Raw genomic sequence first — 6,650 nt, 5'->3', positions numbered from 1 at the left:
ATCTTCAGATGTGAAATTTTTCTTTTTGTTTCTGCTTTTTGGCACATAAATTGGATATTTCTTCTGGAGTGGATAAGTACAACAGTGACCAATACATGGAATAGTAAAGAAGACCTTGCTCTTAAATCCAAGGAACTTAGCTAATTTGGGACCTAGCCATATGAAAACTTCAAAATAAATATGGGTAGCTGACTTCAAGTAACTCTATGTCAAATAGTCATAGGTTAAGTATCTTCAAAGAACTTGGATATTTCAGAGGATACAAAATAAAAAAATGGAAAATATAAAGCTTATAGAGAAGAAATCAACACCTTCTTGTGCAGTCCTTTTGGAATTTGTAAGTACTTGTATGGTGAGCAAATTAGATGTTCATTTGTAATCTAATAAGAGTCAGATTGATCCTATGTTATATTTGGAAACCTTTCAGTTTCTTGAAAAAAAATGTTTTTGATTAAATTTCTGGATAGTCTGAAAATAGCCGGCCATTTAGCTATATAGTAAACTGAAATGGAGAAGATTTTAAGGTTTACAAATGTTTCAGACATTACAGTCTTATTAAAAGTTTTTGTATTTTTAAAGTTGAAAAAACTTAAATGCATCTAGTCAGTAATCACTTTACACTTTATGAATGATAGAATAGTGGAAACTTAGAAAAGACCTACATAATTCATGTCTGGTTGGTTTTATATTGTAAATGTCATGTGTCTTGATTCCTAGTTTATTTTCTAAGTGAGTTTAGACTGTATTACTAAACACAGTTTGGAGATGTAGTTTAGAGGTAGTGTAACACAAAATAAATGCAAGTTTGGTTTTAAATTTGATATCTTAAGAAATAGCTTGTTTTAAGGTACAACAATTATCTATGTTTAACACATTACAGACAAGTTTTTGAAACATACTATTGAAGCAGTTTGTATTCCACACTCTTCAGTTAAAGATTACTGGGAAAAAGCACAAAACTGAGCAAGTTGACTTAATTTTTCTTTTTTAAAGAATTATTTAGTTTAAGTATGTGAGTACACTGTAGCTGTCTTCACACACACCAGAAGAGGGCATCAGATCCCATTACAGATGGTTGTGAGCCACCATGTGGTTGCTGGGAATTGAACTCAGGACCTCTGGAAGAGCAGGCAGTGCTCTAAACCATTGAGCCATCTCTCCAGTCCCTGACTTAATCTTTAAACTGTATGTGTGTGTGTATGTCATACATAACATGATATATGTATATATATAAACTTAGAAATTCTATTCTTCCTGCTGGCTTAAGTTCATAGATTTTTTATTTTAAAGTTTTGGATAGTATTTGCTGTAGCTGAAATTCTTTTAACCAATGTAGGAATCTTTAGTGATTCTCATATATTTTTATTTTAATTATTACTTGCTTGAGGGGGAGATTGGAGGGGTATTAGATTACCTGGAATCGAAGTTAAAAGCAGTTAGTTGTCAGCTGCCTGATGTGGGTGTCTGGAGTCAAACTCGGGTCATCTGCAACAGCAATTTGTGCTCATAACCACTGGACCAGTTCTTCAACCTAGGCTGGTTTTTAGTTGCTATTAGTTATTACATTTAATTTTTCTGTGTGTTGGGGCATTCTGGAGTTTTTTGTTGTTTTTTGTTTAAATTCAACCATTAGTAAAGAAGTTAATATAGCTGTGTTTACTTTATTTAATCTAATACCTTTTCTGAGGTAGAAAATTGTTATTTTTCAACACTTTTCCAAGGTTTTTATATCTTCAGTAAATTGTTTATTTCTAAACAGTTTTCCCCCCTTGCTTACCTGTTGAAGTATGTTAGTTTCTTTAAATCAAAAGGAAGTGATAGTCTAAAAGTTAGTATTTGGATAGTCATGTTTAACATTTTCAGTTCTGAAGTTGGAATTAGAGTTCAGTTCTCTATGTTCTTTTTTTTTTTTTTTTTTGGTTTTTTGAGACAGGGTTTCTCTGTATAGCCCTGACTGTCCTGGAACTCACTTCGTAGACCAGGCTGGCCTCTGCCTCCCCAGTGCTGGGATTAAAGGCGTGCACCACCACGCCCGACTAGTTCTCTATATTCTAACAGACTGGATTATATGTTTTCTGTATTGAAAGATCTTTAGTAGTTTATAAAAAATGAAAGATATTGAGGCAGTTATGTATTGAGGGTGGCCTGGAACATGGGGTCCACCTGACTTAAATATGCTGAAATTCACTTGCATGTTGCCATGCCAGGTCTTGTGTGCAGCATTTTAATTGGTTTTGTCTTAATTTATGTAAAAATTGATGAGGATGAGAACATTCAGCTATCACTTGGAGAGCCTGTATTATTTGGCTTTTGAAGTTTTTTGTATAAAAGTGTGTATCTCTAATGGGAGTAAGAAATTGAAGTAGGTCCTGAGTGGTGTGTGAGCCTTTTATCCCAGCATTTGAGAGACAGGCAGGTCTAGTCTACAGTTTCAGTGCAGTCAAGCTCAAAAAATGGGGGGCAGAGGAGACCCCTCAAAACAACCCTCTCTTTTCATACCTCTAGTTCCTCTTACTCTTGTCCTAAATGAGTTTTTTCTGTAATTATAATAACTAGCAGTTATAGAATATGGTATCATGTTTTGCTCCTTATTTTTACATGATATCCATTCTTAATACTATGAGGAGAGTAGTGTAATTAATGGTGTGAGAAAGAGTTGCTTGCTTAGAATTGGAATCCAAGTGATCTGGCTCTGCCCATACTCTTAATCCCCCTGAAGGTTTTTGTTTTATTTTGTGTTGAGGATGTGCTTTCATGCTAGACAAGCTCTCACCCTGAGTTAGAGCCCTCAGCCCAGTCTGCACTCTTAATTGTTACGTTTTCGACTCATTTACTCATCTATGCTAGACACAGTCTAGCCCAGCCCAGTCAGTACTTTAAGTACTTTACTTATACTGTCCTTCTATTTGAACATTTTCCTTGGTGGTATTTTTTTCCTGTATACCATTCCTCTTGGGTTAGCCCTGATTATACATACTCTAGAGGGAGAGAAGCTTAAAGAGAAGCTGCTGTTTAGTTTTGCTATTTGTTGATAACTATTTGGGTGATATTTATACTTTTAGTTACAAATTAAAATGTGGTTTTCAACCATATAGTTTCTTACAGATGTGGATCTAAATATTAGTGCTTTTCTTTTTTTTTTTTTTTTTTGTTTTTCTTTTATTAGTGCTTTTCTTTCTTTTTTTGGACTGAAGTTACTGCATAGACTTTCTTTTGTTGTTTTTAAAGCTGTTGGTGAGATCTGCTTGCTTCTACCTCCTTGAGGAATTACAGATCCACACCACTGTAGTTGGTCTTGTCTGTGTCACTCATAATGCAAGACTCTGTGTGTATGTATGTATGCTTGGGTATACCTATCTGCACACCTACATTCATGCGGAAGTCAGGACGGCTCTCAGAAATTGAGTTCTTTCAAAAATGTATATCTTTGCCATCCAGCTTAGGTCATTAGGATCTGCAGCAAGTGACTTTACCTGGGAAGCTATGTCACAGGACCTGATGAGACTTTGATATAATAGTTTATTTAGATGCAGGTGTGATGTAAGGAAAGGGTAATTTTTGAGGATATGAGGTGTCTAGAAAAAGGAAATGTGATGTGTATTTACCCTAATTTTTTTTGCCTTTTCATTAAGCTGATTCAGTTTATATGTCAGACAGTGTTTGACAGTGTCTTATTTTTATTATATTATCCTAAACGTATTTTTTCTATTTCTTGTTTTTGTTAATGGCATTACCTGGATTCCATTCATGCCAATCTGATTGTAATTTTTACTTCTTAAGACATACAACTTTGCTTCCCCATTTCAAAGTTTAATTTGCTATGCTAGAATTTTTTTTTTTTCCTTTAAGGAAGCAGCTAACTTATTTGTTTGCTTTTTCATCCTATTCTGTAAAAAGGCTCAGAAACCTTCCCAAAATATGTAATCAAAAAAGCTTAATTAGGGCTGGAGAGATGGCTCACCAGTTAAGAGTACTGACTGCTCTTCCTAAAGATCCTGAGTTCAATTCCCAACAACCACATAATGGGATCTGATGCCCTCTTCTGGTGTGTGTTTGAAGATAGTTACAGTGTACTTGTATAATAATAAAAAATAAATATTTAAAAAAAAGAAAAAGCTTAGCTGATGTTTTGGCTCCCTTTAGGTTTTTCACTAAATACCTGTTAATATCAGCTAGGACCACAATCTTTTTGGATCTCCTAGAGCAGGTCTTGTTCTGGATTTCTATGTACTCAATAGGCTTGCTAACTTTCCAGCTGCTGTATGACTTGTGGAGGTAAGGTATTTTGTTATTTTTCTTTTTTAGGGGTCCATATTAAAGGATGAACTTTAATCACATTTGAGACAAGTGCTGAGCTATAACCTCACCTGTGTTTATTGTTTATGCTTTTTACTGGTCTTTCAGTTGGCATTTGTGTCTAATGAGAAGAGGGCATTGAATTCTTTGGAATTGGAGTTAGACACAGGTGAACTGCCATGCGGTTGCTGGGAACTGAGAATGAGAACCCAGGTCTTCTGGAAGAGCATCCAGTGAGTGCTCTTAGCAAAATCTCTAGGCCCACCCTTCCCAATAACATTCTTGAGTTGTGCTTTGTAGCCTAATCTGGCCTAGAATTTACAAATCATCCTGCCTCAACCTCTGTATTGCTGAGATCTCAGGTATATTTGTCCATTAAAACTTTATAATTTTTAATTTAATAAAAATTTTTGAGACAGGATTTTACCATATATCTCAGGCTGATCTTGAACTTTCTGTGTTTTCTTGCCTCAAACTGGTGAATACTGAGATTACAGGGTATTCTATCATGTTCAGCAATGAATGAATCCTGATAACTAATAACTAAGTAATAACTAATAACCAATCCTAATAACTAAGTAATGTTTATCAGTGTCTATACCATGATCTATGCTATTTTGAGCCTTTTAAGTTTTAGTCCTCATGGACACCCTGTGTGGGAAGGCCTGTTTACTCACACTTTACAGTTGAGAAAATGTAGTAGGCACAGGGATTTCAAATGTTTTTCTAAGGTTGTACAAGTAGTGTTTCTTCTGAATTCATATCAAGGCTTATAGTTAGTTCATAAGGTATTAATGAGAAAAGTAAAATGCTATTCTGTTTGAAAAGATAACATTTCATTTTGTGTAGCAATTAAATTTTATATCCCTAGGTGAATATGATACAGTTGCACGTCGTTCAGGAACATAGAAGTGTAAGTTCTTGGAATCAAACCCAAGTCCTCTACAAGAGCAGTAGATGCTCTTAACCTCTGAGTCATCTTAAGTCACACAACGACATTCAGTGTACAGTTAAATAATTTACCTAATAGGTTAGGTGACAGAAACCGATTTTGAATTTTTTTTCTTTTGTTTTCTCCTGCTTTCTCTTTTGAGGTGGTACTGAGACTGAATTTTGCTAAGTAATTTTTGTTCAAGTAAAGTAGCTTTTATCCCAATATTCCTGTCTACTAGAACTTTGTGATTTGGTGGAAATCTCTGGAAATCCTCCTCTCCCTCCTTTTATCTCCCCTATCCTTCTTAGACCCTCTTTTTCCCTTCTCCATTTCTTTCCTCCTTTTCCCCTTCTTCCTCTTTCCCCTTCCCTCTCCTCCCTCTCTTCCCTCTCTCCCTCCCTCTTATAAAATTTGACCTCGTGCTGGCGCAGTGGGTAAGAGCACTCACTGACTGTTCTTCTGAAGTTCAAAGTTCTGCTCTTCAAAGTTCTTGAGTTCAAATCCCAGCAACCACATGGTGGCTCACAACCACCTGTAATGAGATCTGACGCCCTCTTCTGGTGCTGTCTGAAGATAGCTACAGTGTACTTAGGTGTAATAATAAAATCTGAACTCTGTAGTTCAGGCTAGCCCTGAACTTGTATACCTTTTTCTTCGAAGTTTGGGTATACAAGCAAATGTTATCAAGCCTAAGTATACTTACGTATTTTTGGAGCTGGAGATAGAACCCAGGGCAACACAAATAGAGCACCTAGGGAAAGAATACACCACGGAACTATATCTTAGCCTTGTAAGTCCTTTTAAAAGCTATCTTTTAGACTTGTAGTTAAAAACCTCAAGGAAACCATTTCAAGGAAAGATTTTAGCCTATATCTTCAGTCCATCATGGTGCAAGGGTAGAACAGAGTGGCTCTCAAAGCATTAGCAAGTAGGAAGCAGAGAATGTTTGCACCAGCTAACTCTACTGGCTTTTTTCTTTTTCCTCTCATCTAACTAATTTCATTAGGGCACCATCTGTATTTAGGGTAGACTCTTCCCTTAATTCTGTAGAAGTGCATACTTAGACACATACAGTGTTAATTAATCTCTTAGGCTCTTCTCAGTCCAGCTTAGTTGATAGAATTAACCTTAACCATCTTTGTTGAAGCAAAATACCCTTGTCCATATTAGATCAAAATCATATGTACTTGCAATAAGCAAGGTAAATGAAAAGAATTTATTATCATAAGTATGATCAATCTAGAATATAAAACATCCTTCACACTTTGTGTTTGTGCCCATGTATGTGTTGACATAAAATAGGCTATATAAAACGGTCTGCTTTTGAACTTGGGGGTTCTCTTGCTTCTACTTTTCCAGTGCTGAGATCAAAGACATGTATGTACATCTAGCCAGCTCATCTGGTGTCTTAAAAAAAAAA

At 35.6% G+C, this 6,650-nt stretch overlaps 1 protein-coding gene across 1 annotated transcript in view; it reads left to right on the top strand.

Annotated features, from left to right (window-relative positions):
- Positions 1 to 268: 268 nt before the first annotated feature.
- Positions 269 to 6,650, top strand: part of Gpbp1 (GC-rich promoter binding protein 1) — a 61,088-nt gene continuing 54,706 nt past the window's right edge. Inside the window, exon 1 of the mRNA XM_021208369.2 lies at positions 269 to 337. The gene's annotated coding sequence lies outside the window, so the exon portion shown is untranslated. The remainder of the gene's footprint in view (positions 338 to 6,650) is intronic.

This window comes from Mus pahari, chromosome 11 (assembly GCF_900095145.1).
Source record: "Mus pahari chromosome 11, PAHARI_EIJ_v1.1, whole genome shotgun sequence".
NCBI lineage: Eukaryota > Metazoa > Chordata > Mammalia > Rodentia > Muridae > Mus > Mus pahari.
Note: the sequence above shows the minus strand (reverse complement) of the source record. Positions and strands in the feature narration are given on the sequence as shown.